General features: G+C 36.6%; 1 pseudogene; it reads right to left on the bottom strand.

The window, feature by feature from the left end:
* Positions 1-2194: 2194 nt before the first annotated feature.
* Positions 2195-2855, bottom strand: LOC141499812 (large ribosomal subunit protein eL14 pseudogene; annotated as a pseudogene).
* Between the last annotated feature and the right edge of the window lie 8775 nt (positions 2856-11630).

Genomic DNA, 11630 nt, shown 5'->3' on the forward strand with positions numbered 1-11630 from the left:
ATCAGTTGTTTTTTCAATGAGATATTTCACATTTTCTTCTAATTTTTCATTTTTTTGGTTTTGAAGTATTGATTCCTGGTTTCTGGCAAATTCATCAATCTCCCTGAATTCTATTCTTTGTCTGAAAGATTTGTTCTCCTCAGAGAGTTTTCTTATCTCTTTTCCCATCTGGCCCATTCTGATTTTTAAAGCATTCTTCTCCTCCATAGCTTTTTGAACTGTTTTATCCATTTGACCTAAGCTGGTTTTTAACATGGAATTTTCTTCAGCATTTTTTTGGATTTCCTTGACTAGGCTGCTGACTTCATTTTCATGTTTTTCCTGCATCTCTCTCATTTCTTTTCCCAGTTTTTCTTCTAACTCCCTCATTTGATTTTCAAACTCTTTTTTAATCTCTGTCATAGCCTGAGCCCAATTTCTGTTTTTCTTGGAGTCTTTAGATGTATGAGCTTGTGCTTCCTCATCTTCAGACTGAGTATTCTGATCTTTCTTGGGCTCATTTGCAAAATATTTCTCAATTGTGTTCCTCTTTTTTCTCTACTTGCTCATTTTTCCCAGCCTGCGCCTGTTTTGGGGGTGCTTCCAGAGCTTTTGGGATACTCCCACAAGGATCTCAGTGTGTGAGGCTCTGTCCTTCCTCCTGGTCTGTGAATGACCATATGCACCCCCCTCTGCCACGGGGCTGAGGTGGGGGGGGGCCTGCTGCTCTTCCGGGGGGGCCTAGACTGAGATCAGGATCTGAATGTGGTCAGAGCCCCAGAGTCCTATTCCTGGGGCAGAGGACAGAGCTCTTCAGTCTCTCTTCACTCCCCTCCCTCAGTTCAATGGGCTCATGCCCTGGGGGCTCCTGCTTACCGGCTCTGCCTGTTTCTGTTTCCTGGATATAGAATGCAGTGGCCAAGCAGCTTGCTGTGTGCCCTGAATGCTGGGCTCCACATGCTTGCTCTGGCAGAGGTCCCCTGCTTGTCCCCCACTTTGTGCCCCTTGCTCCCTGGGGCGCAAGTCAGGAAACTTCCCTGCTGCTGGGAACCATGGCTCCCAGCACCCTGGGGCTGCCCCCGGGAGGCTGAAGTTCTTTCGCTCTGGCGAGCTGCCCCTCTGGCAGGCCGCCCCTCCAACCCCGGGGAGCAGAGTCTTTCTGCTCTTTTCCAGGTTACCTTGAGTAGGAGCACTGCCTCATTGGGTCCCCTCTGTGGTTTCTGTCTCTTGAAAATTTAGTTAAAGTCCTTACTTTCAAAGATTTATGAGAGAGCTCCTAGGACACCCTCCACTCTTGTCACCATCTTGGCTCTGCCCTCCCAAGTTTCTAATAAATAATGATTTAGAACAATTTTTCATATGAGTGTAGATTGCTTTGATTTCCTCATCTTATTGCCTTGGCATATATTTTGACCATTTGTCAACTGGAGAATGTTTTGAAATTTTTGAAAATTTGATTCTGTATATTTTAGAAATGAGTTCTTTGTCAGAAATACTAGTTGTAAAAATTCTTTCCCAATTTGCTACATTTCTTTTGATCTTAGTTATAGTGGTTTTGTTTGTGCAAAAGCTTTATAATTTAATGTAATCAAAATTACCTAGTTTGTTTTAAATGATGTTCTCCATCTCTTCCTTGGTCTTAAAATGCTTCCCTTTCTATAGATCTGACAGGTAAACTATTCCTTGATTTTCTAGTTTGCTTATGATATTATTTTTTATGTCTATTTTCTTCCTTAATAGGTCCTGTATCCATTTTTATCTTATCTTGGTATGGGGGGTGAGGTATTGGTCTAATCTAAGTTTCTTCCATACTAACTTCCAATTTTCCCAACAGTTTTTATCAAAGAGAGAGTTTTTATACTAATAGCTGGACTCTTTGAGCTTATCAAAGAGCATATTACTATAATCATTTCCTCCTATTGCACCTACTGTATTCCACTGATTTACCACTCTGTTTCTTAGCCAATGCCAGACAGTTTTGATGGGTGATGCTTTATAATATAATTTTAGACCTGGTAAGGCTAAGCCACCTTCTTTTGCACTTTTTTTCATTGATTCATTCATTGATTCCCTGGAAATTCATGACTAACTATAAATTTACTAACAACTTTTTCTAACTCATTGAAGTATTTTTTTTTGGAACTTTGATTGGTAGGGCAATTAAACAAGTGATTTAGTTTTGGTAGAGTTGTCATTTTGTGTGTGTGTGTGTGTGTGTGTAGCAAAACCTTTATTAGATTTCTGGTAGTCTTATTTTTTGGCCTTTGGAGCAGCAGCAGCTTTCTGAGCAGGTGCCTTCTGTGTGGGTCCCTTCTTGGCCAGGGCCTTCTGGCCAGGTGCTTTAGGGCCCTTCTGCCCCTTCTGGCCTGGAGCTGCCTTCTGACCCTCTGTCTTCTTTGCTGGGATCTTCTTGGCTGAAACCTTGGAGACAAGTGCCTTCTGGGCAGCTCCCTTCTTGGGAGAGCCCTTCTGGTAGCGGCCTTCTGAAGCTTCTTCACCTCATGTTTGATAATTCGGTTTCTCATTTTCTTGGCCTTCATGACTTTGTAATGGTCAAAATCTGTCATCTTGGCTTTCCTTTCTCTAGCTTCAATCTTCTTGACCCATCTTGTGGCTTTCCATTTTGTATTGATCTTTTCTTTTTCCCAAGCAGCACGGACGTACTTCTGCCTAGCACTGTGTGGGAACTTGAGGACGAAGTCTGTAAGCTGCATACACTTAAATGGCATGGCCTGCCTCCTCACACCACTGCATGGGCCATCCACCAAAGCCCAGTTCTGGTCGATCACGTCCATGATGGCCACCAGCTTGCCCACGTGGGGCTCGAAGGACATGTAGGCCACGCGGCCGATCTCCATGAAGTACTTGAACACCATGCTGGCGCCGAGCAAGAAGGGCCGGAGATAGAGTTATCATTTTTTTATTTTAGCTTCACCTATCCATGAACAGTTGATATTTGCCCAATTATTTAAATCTGATTTTATTTGTGTGAGAAGTGTTTTGTAATTGTTTTCAAAAAGTTTCTGATTCTGTCTTGGCACATAGACTCCCAGGTATTTTATATTATCTAATGTTACTTTGAATGGGATTTCTCTTTCAAGATCTTTCTTCTGTATCTTGCTAGTCATATGTAGAAATGTTGAGAATTTATGAAGCTTTATTTTATATCCTGCAACTTTGCTAAGTTGCTAATTATTTCTAGTAGTTTTTTAGATGATTTTTTGTAATTCTTTAAGTATACCATCATGTCATCTGCACAGAGTGAGAGTTTTGTCTCTTCCTTCCCAATTCTAATTCCTCCAATTTCTTTTTTCTTCTCTTATTGCTGAAGCTATCATTTCTAATACAACATTGAATAATAGTGGTGATAATGGTTATCCTTGTTTCACCCCTGATCTTACTGGGCATGCCTCTAGCTTATCCTCATTGCATATGTTTGTTGATGGTTTCAGATAGATACTGTTTATTATTCAAAGGCACAATTTATTTATTCCTACACTCTAGTGTTTTCAGGAGGAATGGGTGCTGTATTTTGCCTAAAGATTTTTCAGCATCTATTGATCGGTTCATATGATTTCTGATAGGTTTGTTATTGATATAATTAATTATACTAATAGTTTTCCTAATATTGAACCAACCTTGCATTCCTGGGATATATCCTACTTAGTCATAATGATTTTCCTAGTGATAACTTGTTGTAATTGTTTTACTAGGATTTTATTTAAGATTTTTGAGTCTATATTCATCAGGGAGATAGGTCTACAGTTTTCTTTCTCTGTTTATTGGTGTCATAGAAAGAGTTAGGCAGAGTTCCATCTTCACCTATTTTCCCAAAGAGTTTACATAGTATTGGAACCAATTGTTCCTTATATGTTTGATAAAATTCACTTGTGAATTCATCTGGCTCTGGAGGTTTTTTCTTAGGGAGTTCAATAATGGCTTGTTGAATTTCTTTTTCTGAGATAGGGTTATTCAGGGTTTTAATTTGCCCTTCATTTAACCTGGGTAACATTTTTATAAATATTCATCCATTTCACTTAGATTGTTAATCTTTTTGGCATAGACTCAGGCAAAATAATTCTTGAATTATTATTTTAATTTCCTCCCCATTGGTGGTGAGTTCACCTTTTTCATTCATGATACTAGCAATTTGGTTTTCTTCTTTCTTTTTTTTTAAAACAAATTGACCAGAGGTTTATGAATTTTATTGTTTTTTTTCATAAAACCAACTCTTGGTTTTATTTATTTTTTCAATAGTTTTCTTGCTTTTGATTTAATTTATTTCTCCTTTAATTTTTAGAATTTCTAATTCTGAGTTTAATTGGAGGGTTTTAATTTGCTCTTTAATTATTTTAGTTGCATAATTAGTTATTGATTTCTTCTTTATCTGACAGCCACCTTGATTGCATCCCATAGGTTTTGGTTTGGTTTTTTTTCATTATTGTTATTATCTAGGATGAAATAATTAATTCTTCCTATAATTTGGTGCTTGATCATTTTATTTTTTAAAATGAGGTTATTTAGTTTAAAATTATTTCTGGGTCTATATTTCCCTGGTGCAATATTGCATATTATTTTCTATTGCAATATGATCTGAGATTGATGTATTCACCATTTCTGCCTTTCTGCAATTGATCATTAGGTTTTCATGCCCTAGTACATGGTCAATTTTTGTGTAAGTGCCATGAACTGAAGAAATAAAAGTATATTCCTTTCAATTCCCATTCAATTTCCTCCATAAGTCTGTCATATCTACAGTTTCTAACAATCTATTTACCTCTTTAACTTCTTTCTTGTTTATTTTATGATTAGATTTATCTAAATCTGAGAGCAGAAGGTTGAGGTCTCCCACTAGCAGAGTTTGCTGCTATGTCTTCCTGTAGCTCTTTCAACTTCTCTTCTAACAATTTGGATGCTATACTATTGTGTGCATATATATTTAGTATTGAGATTACTTTATTTTCTATGGTACCTTTTAGGAGGATATAGTTTCCTTCCTTATCTCTTTTAACACTATCTATTTTTGCAGCTGCTTTGTCTGGGATAAGGATTGCTACCCCCACTTTTTTCATTTCAGTTGAAGTAAAATATAGTTTGCTCCAAGCTTTTACCTTTACTGTATATGTATCTCCTTGCTTCAAAATGAGTTTCTTGTAAGCAGCAAATTGTAGGATTCTAGTTTTTAATCCACCCTGCTGTTCACTTACATTTTAGGGGTGAGTTCCTCCAATTCACATTCAAAGTTATGATTACTAACTCTTTATTGCCCTCCATGTTATCTTTCTTCTCTGTATTTTTCCTCTTTTCCCCCCTTTATCCATATTCTGGTTTTTTTTTTTTTGGTTTTTTTGTTTCTGAATTCTTCCACTTTCAGTTTGTTTGCCCTCCTATATTAGCCCCCTCTCCCATCTTTCCCCTTTCCCTTTTCCCCTTCTCCCCTTCCTTCTGTTAGTTGTCCTTTTTCTCCCCTTCCCATCGCCCTCCACTTTTTCCCTTTTAATACTTGAAAGGTAAGATAAGTATCTTAACTTAACAGAGTGTGTGTAAATTAACTTTAAGCCAAGTCTGATGAGAGGGAGATCCAGGTGGTATTCACCTCTTCCCTTCTTCTCCTCTATTACAATAGGTCTATTGTACCCCTTGATGTAATGAGATTACCCCATTCAATCTCCTCCATCCTCCCATCTCCTTACTGTCCCCCTTTTTAAGGAAGTATTATTTTTAAATAATTCTATCTAAGTCAAAGAAAAGTTATGGGTGCCCATCACTTCTAAGTATATTGTCTCTAACAGAGTTATAATTCTCAATATTTATCAGAGTCTTTCTCTCAGGTAGGGATTTAGCCAGTTTCATCTTATTGCATAGTGGGTTTTCTTTTTCTTTACCCTTTTTTACCTTTTCATGTATGTCTTGAGCCTCCTATTTGATGTCCATAGTTTCTATTTAGCTCTGGTCTTTTCATCAGGAAAGGTTAGAACTCTCCCCTTTCATTAAATGTCCATATTTTCCCCTGGAAGAGAAGGGTCAGCTTTCCCAGATAGTGGATTCTTGGCTGCATTCCATTCTTCGTAGCTCTTCATTCAAGGCCCTTAGATCCCTTAATGTTGATGCATCCAGGTTCTACATAATTCTTACTGTGGCTCCTTGTTATTTGAATTGCTTACTTCTGGAATTTGGCCACAACATTCCTTGGTGTTTTCATTTTAGGATCTCTTCCTGGAGGGGATCGATGTATTCTTTCAAGAACTATTTTTCTCTCTGGTTTCATGCTATCTGTGCAGTTTTCCATCACTAAATCCTATAGTATTAATTCCAGGCTTTTTTTTCCTCTTCAATGTTTTCAGGAAGGCCTATAATTCTCAGGTTGTCCCTTCTGGATCTGTTCTTGAGGCCCTTGATTTTGCTGATGAGGTATTTTACATTTTCTTCTACTTTTTTTCGATCTTTTGTTTTTGTTAAAAGTATCTTGTTGTCTCATGAAGTCATTAGCTTCCACTTATTCCATTCACTTTTTTAGAAAAGAATTTTCTTCATTTACCTTTTAAAACTCCTTTTCCAGTTGATCAGTTCTGTTTTTGAAGGAGTTTTCCTTTGGGTCAAGTGTAGTTTTTGAGAGAATCATTTTCTTTTTGCTTTTGCCCAGTTGAAGATTTGAGAGAATTATTTTCTTTTTACATTTGTCTAATTGAAGATCTGAGAGTTATTCTCATTTTGTTTTTGTCCAGTTGTATTTTCCAAGTATTTGTTTTCTTGTTGCAAATTGTTAATTTTCTCTTGAATTTCTTTTCCTAATTTTTCCAATTGATTTTTAAACTCCTTCTTGGGAAGTCTTTCTGGGCTGGAGAGCAATTCATAGTCTCCTCAGAAGTACTGATCTCTCTGGGTTAGAAGCTATTTCTTCTAAATATTTCTCCATGGGGTCTCATTTTTACTGGCCTTTCTTCATCTTTCTAAGATCTTATGTTGGGGGGAGGCTGACTTTCAATGCTTTGCTTTATTCACTTGGCTTAGTAATTCCAAGTGCTGGCCAGTAGGGATCACTGGTTGCTTTCTCTGGAGTGTTTGAGACCCTCAGTAGCAGGGTCTGAGTTGACCTTGAACAATGTGCTGAGTCCTGGGAGAGAGTTAATCTCTCTGTTGCCCACACCTGTGCCTGAGGGGATGAGGGGTTGTTTATTTTTTCTGAGAAAAGAGCTTAGCTGAGATTATGGGGCTCAGGTCCCCAGCCCAGCTGGTTTTTCTCCAGGTATGCTCTGAAACTCTCTGTGCTGGAACTCACCCTCCTGTAGCTCCACTCTCCCCACCCAAAGATTCCATGGCTAAAGTTGGATCTCATTCCTGCCACTCACCAAAGTCTCTGTTGTTGAGAGTAGTCCTCTGGCTTCCCCTGCATCAGTCCCCTGCTGTCCCTGCACTGACTCTCTGCTCTTATCTTTTGGTTCACCCACGGTCCCCAGAGACAAACTTTGTTGGTAAGTGTTCTCCTAGCATCTCTTTCTGGGTTTTGTCGATCAAATTTCTGTTAAGAGGTTTCTTTCCTGTTATTTTTGAGGGGAAAGCAGAGCACTTAACACAGTGCCTGCCTTCTCTCTGCCATCTTGACCAGAAGTCTCTAGTCCTCACTTTCATTGTTATCAGGTACCCTTCATTTGGCAATGTACATTACAATCCATTTGTATCACACTCTCCTAATTTTTGCTTTCATCTGTCAACCTTCTGGTCAATAAAACAACTTTTTAAATGAGTTTAAAGCATGGCTCATGGATCTTTAATTCACTCCTGTTATCAATCTTCCATTTCTTCTACATTCATTATACATGCATACTTACACACATACGTACATACTTACGTACATACATATATATATATATATATATATTTCTATATGCACATTGGTACATAGAATCACTCTACTTGTTTAATAGGATTCTATACTTCCCTTCATCCCCTCCCCTTTGCGCCATATTTTTGTGATTTGAAGCTGGCAGTTCTCAAATAGACAGTCTTTTAGGAACCTGAATAGAAAATTCACCAGAAGACCAGAGTAGGAGGCATATTTGATCAGTTTGGACCATTAAATTGCAGTGAGAGCTTGTTGAACTCCCATGCCAGAGACAGAATAGTGGATGATGTCAAAGAGATTCTCAAACATCATCATCTTTATCATCATATTCATCATCATTATCATCCAAGTTTCGTCTGATAATAATAAACAATTATACTAATTACTTATGCTTTGTCTTTCTTACCCTCCCAACTTTGATTGGTGAATTCTTACCCATCATTTTCGAATCACCTAAATGCAATTTCCTTTAGAATGACCTTCCTAATTCTCCTTGATGTTAATGAATTTTGTCCCTTAGATTCCACAGAGCATTTTATTTTGTAACACATAATGAATTTATCTTGTAATATTGTATACTATTGTTGTTAGTCTTAGTAACTTATTTCTCTTTCTGATTATAAGGCTCATAAAGCCAAAAATAATGTATTAACTAAAACATTTTTATCTCCCCTAGTGCCTAGATACTGGTCACTTATTTGGTTCTTATTAGATGTTTATTGGTTTGCTGACAATGCATTGCAAATGCAACAGATTGCTTGATGGAATGCTGAGCATAATGAGTAGATATAGCCTTGGTTTTCATACAACTTTCAAATATTATTTCAATAGCAACAATTTATCTTTAGTGATTAACATTTCCTCATTCATACTTCATTAGATACTTTAATCCACTTCTAGTTGTGGATTTTAAAAAGAAAAAAAATTGAACCCATGTATCATTGTGCCTTAGAAAAATCAAAGAATTTAAAATAATGACACATAGGCTCAAATTTCTCCTGTGACAATACCATAAGCAAATTGATTAACATCTCTGAGTCTCAGTTTCCTCATACAAAAAAATGAATGTTTGAACTAAATAAACTTTAAGGGCCCTTCTAGCTCTAAATATAGAATACATTTAGGAAATCAAAGATTAATATTTGCCTGAAATATTTTCATCTAATATATGTTCTCTTACAAACATCAATGGAAATTCCCATAGTTGTAAACCATTTCAACCCTCCTCAAACTCATAACCCTACCTAGATCCTACTTATTCTTAGCAGGTTATTTAGTCTTCTTCCTTTACTGAAAATATAATTATTTGGCATCTAGGGTCATCTGCAGTCTTCCTGATTCATATCTGACCACTAGACTCAGATGGCTTTCTCTGGAGGAGAAAGTGAGACTAGTGACATTCACAGCACTCCCTCACTCAAATCCAATTTATGTGCATGCTATGGCATTATTCTCCTGATGTCATGGTCTTCTTTAAGAATGAAGGACAAACAAAATCAATAAACAATAATTATTTGACATGAGCTCCACCATATTTCTTAATTTGAATGTCAAATTTCTATTTTCACCCACTCTTTTTTTGCAAGGTAATGGGGTTAAGTGATTTGACAAAGGTCACACAGTTAGGTAATTATTAAGTGTCTTAGGTTGGTTTTGAACTCAGGTCCTCCTGACTCCAGGGCTGGTGCTATATCCAGTGTACCACCCAGCTGCTCCTCACCCACTCCTTTTTAATCTCACTTGTATTTGTGAACAATGTGCTTTTTAGTTATTCTTCATTGCCAAAGCTAAACCTATATCTGTGTTGCAGAGTCCTTTCCTTTTCACTAACTCTTAGCCTTGTTCCTATAACTATCCTCTCAAGTCATTTCAATCTCTCCCCATTTAGGAGTTTTATTCTTATTGCCTAGAAATATGCTCAGATTCTCATTAGACTAAAATATGAAATAAAAAAACTCACACTTCCCTGATTTTGCTAATCCTCATTTCTTTGCTTAATTTTGGTCACCAAATGTCCCAAGTCATATATATATATATATATATATATATATATATATATATATATATATATATATTGCCTCTATTTCCTTAACTGTCATTTGATCCTTAATCCCTCACAACCTGCCTTTACTACACAGTTTACTTTAAATTATTCTCTAGTCACTATGACTTCTTAGTCATCAAATTCAGCCCTTATTTTTCACTTTTCATCTCAGCTTCTCTTTTTCATTTAACAGTATTGCAAGAACATATTAGTTAATCTCCTGGATCTTCATTATCTATATAGTTCCTTCTGTATACCATAAATATACAAATAGAGATTAGACTTATGATTTCATTGATATAGGGAACTACCAGTAAAGAAGTTCTTCTATTAAATGAGGTCATCACCTTCATTGAAACTTTTCATCTTAGAGAATTGTCTCTTTGGAGCATTGAGAGTTTCAGTGCCTTATTCCTTGGGTAAAATTAGTTTGTGTAGCAAACAAAAGGTGAACCCAAGTCATTTGGGCTCTCTAGCAACTATATTTCATTTCCTCTCATATTCCACAATGAGAAATATTAATGAATTTACCAAGTATTATTTTTAATACAACAATACATTAGACAAATTAAAAATTTTGGCATCAAAATTTTAGGGAAAGAAATTCCAAACTATATGAGTGGGGTGGGAAGGGGAATAGAATTTAACTTCATCTTACTTATTCAAGTAAAAGGTAATAGAGTTTGCAAATACTAAGCCAATTATATTTATATGACAGGCAGCAATAAGTTATAAGCCAGGGAGGGAGCTTTAAAGGTCACATAAGAGAAACCATAAACACATAAGTCCAATTTGTTGAATAGAAAAAAAAGAGAAAAAAAGATAGAAAAACCAAAAGGAAGGACAGGAAATAAGAAGAGAAAAGAGAAGATAGGAGAGGAGAGACAGGAGAAGAGAGGAGAATCAACGAAATTCTGGGTATCATCAGACTGATCATCTTAAAAACAGCACAAGATCCTATCCTCACATAAAATCATGATTTATTTGCCCCTTGAATATTTTAGTTCTGGTTGTTATGAAGAGAGAGTTTGTTCAGAAAAGGGTGACTAAAATGATCTAGAGAACTGAATTCTACCAAATCATAAAATATAAAAAATCAAAGGGTTTATAATTAGAAGGCATCTTGTAGAACACTTCATTCAACTTCATTTGGCACATAATGAAAATAAGGGCCAGAAAGTTGAAGTAACCTCTCCTACAAAGAAGCACAAATAGAATTAAACTCCAGTTTTGATCATGAACCTGCTACCAATTACTAAACCTAAATATTCACTGTTTGAATCTGCTATTCAAATAATTAGTGCCATTCATTATGAAAACAGAGTCTGATAAAGAATTGAACAGGATTAGACAAAGCAAATAAAGATTTGTTCCCCAACTAGATATGCATCTAGGATTAAGGATATAAGATTTATCTGTTGTATCCTCAGCAATGAATGACCTATGATAGAATCCATGACTTGGGAAGCATGAACTGTATCAGAATCAGAATTTTTACTGTATGAACCTAATAGAGGTAGCACAGCTTATTGTTTATATACAACCCAGTTTGTAATGGATTATACAATCTGAGATGAAGCACAGCTCTGCCTTCTCTGTCTCCCCTGACCTCATGTCCCTGCCTGGGAGGCAATTTTGCTTTGTGTGTAGAGAACTGCACTTGGAGTCAGAAATAGTTGAACTCAAGTCAATCTCCCAGTTATGTGATATTAGGCAGTTTCTCTCAACCTCTGTTCTATCATCTTTAAAATGGAGATAATAATA

This window comes from Macrotis lagotis, chromosome X (assembly GCF_037893015.1).
Source record: "Macrotis lagotis isolate mMagLag1 chromosome X, bilby.v1.9.chrom.fasta, whole genome shotgun sequence".
NCBI classification, from domain to species: domain Eukaryota; kingdom Metazoa; phylum Chordata; class Mammalia; order Peramelemorphia; family Peramelidae; genus Macrotis; species Macrotis lagotis.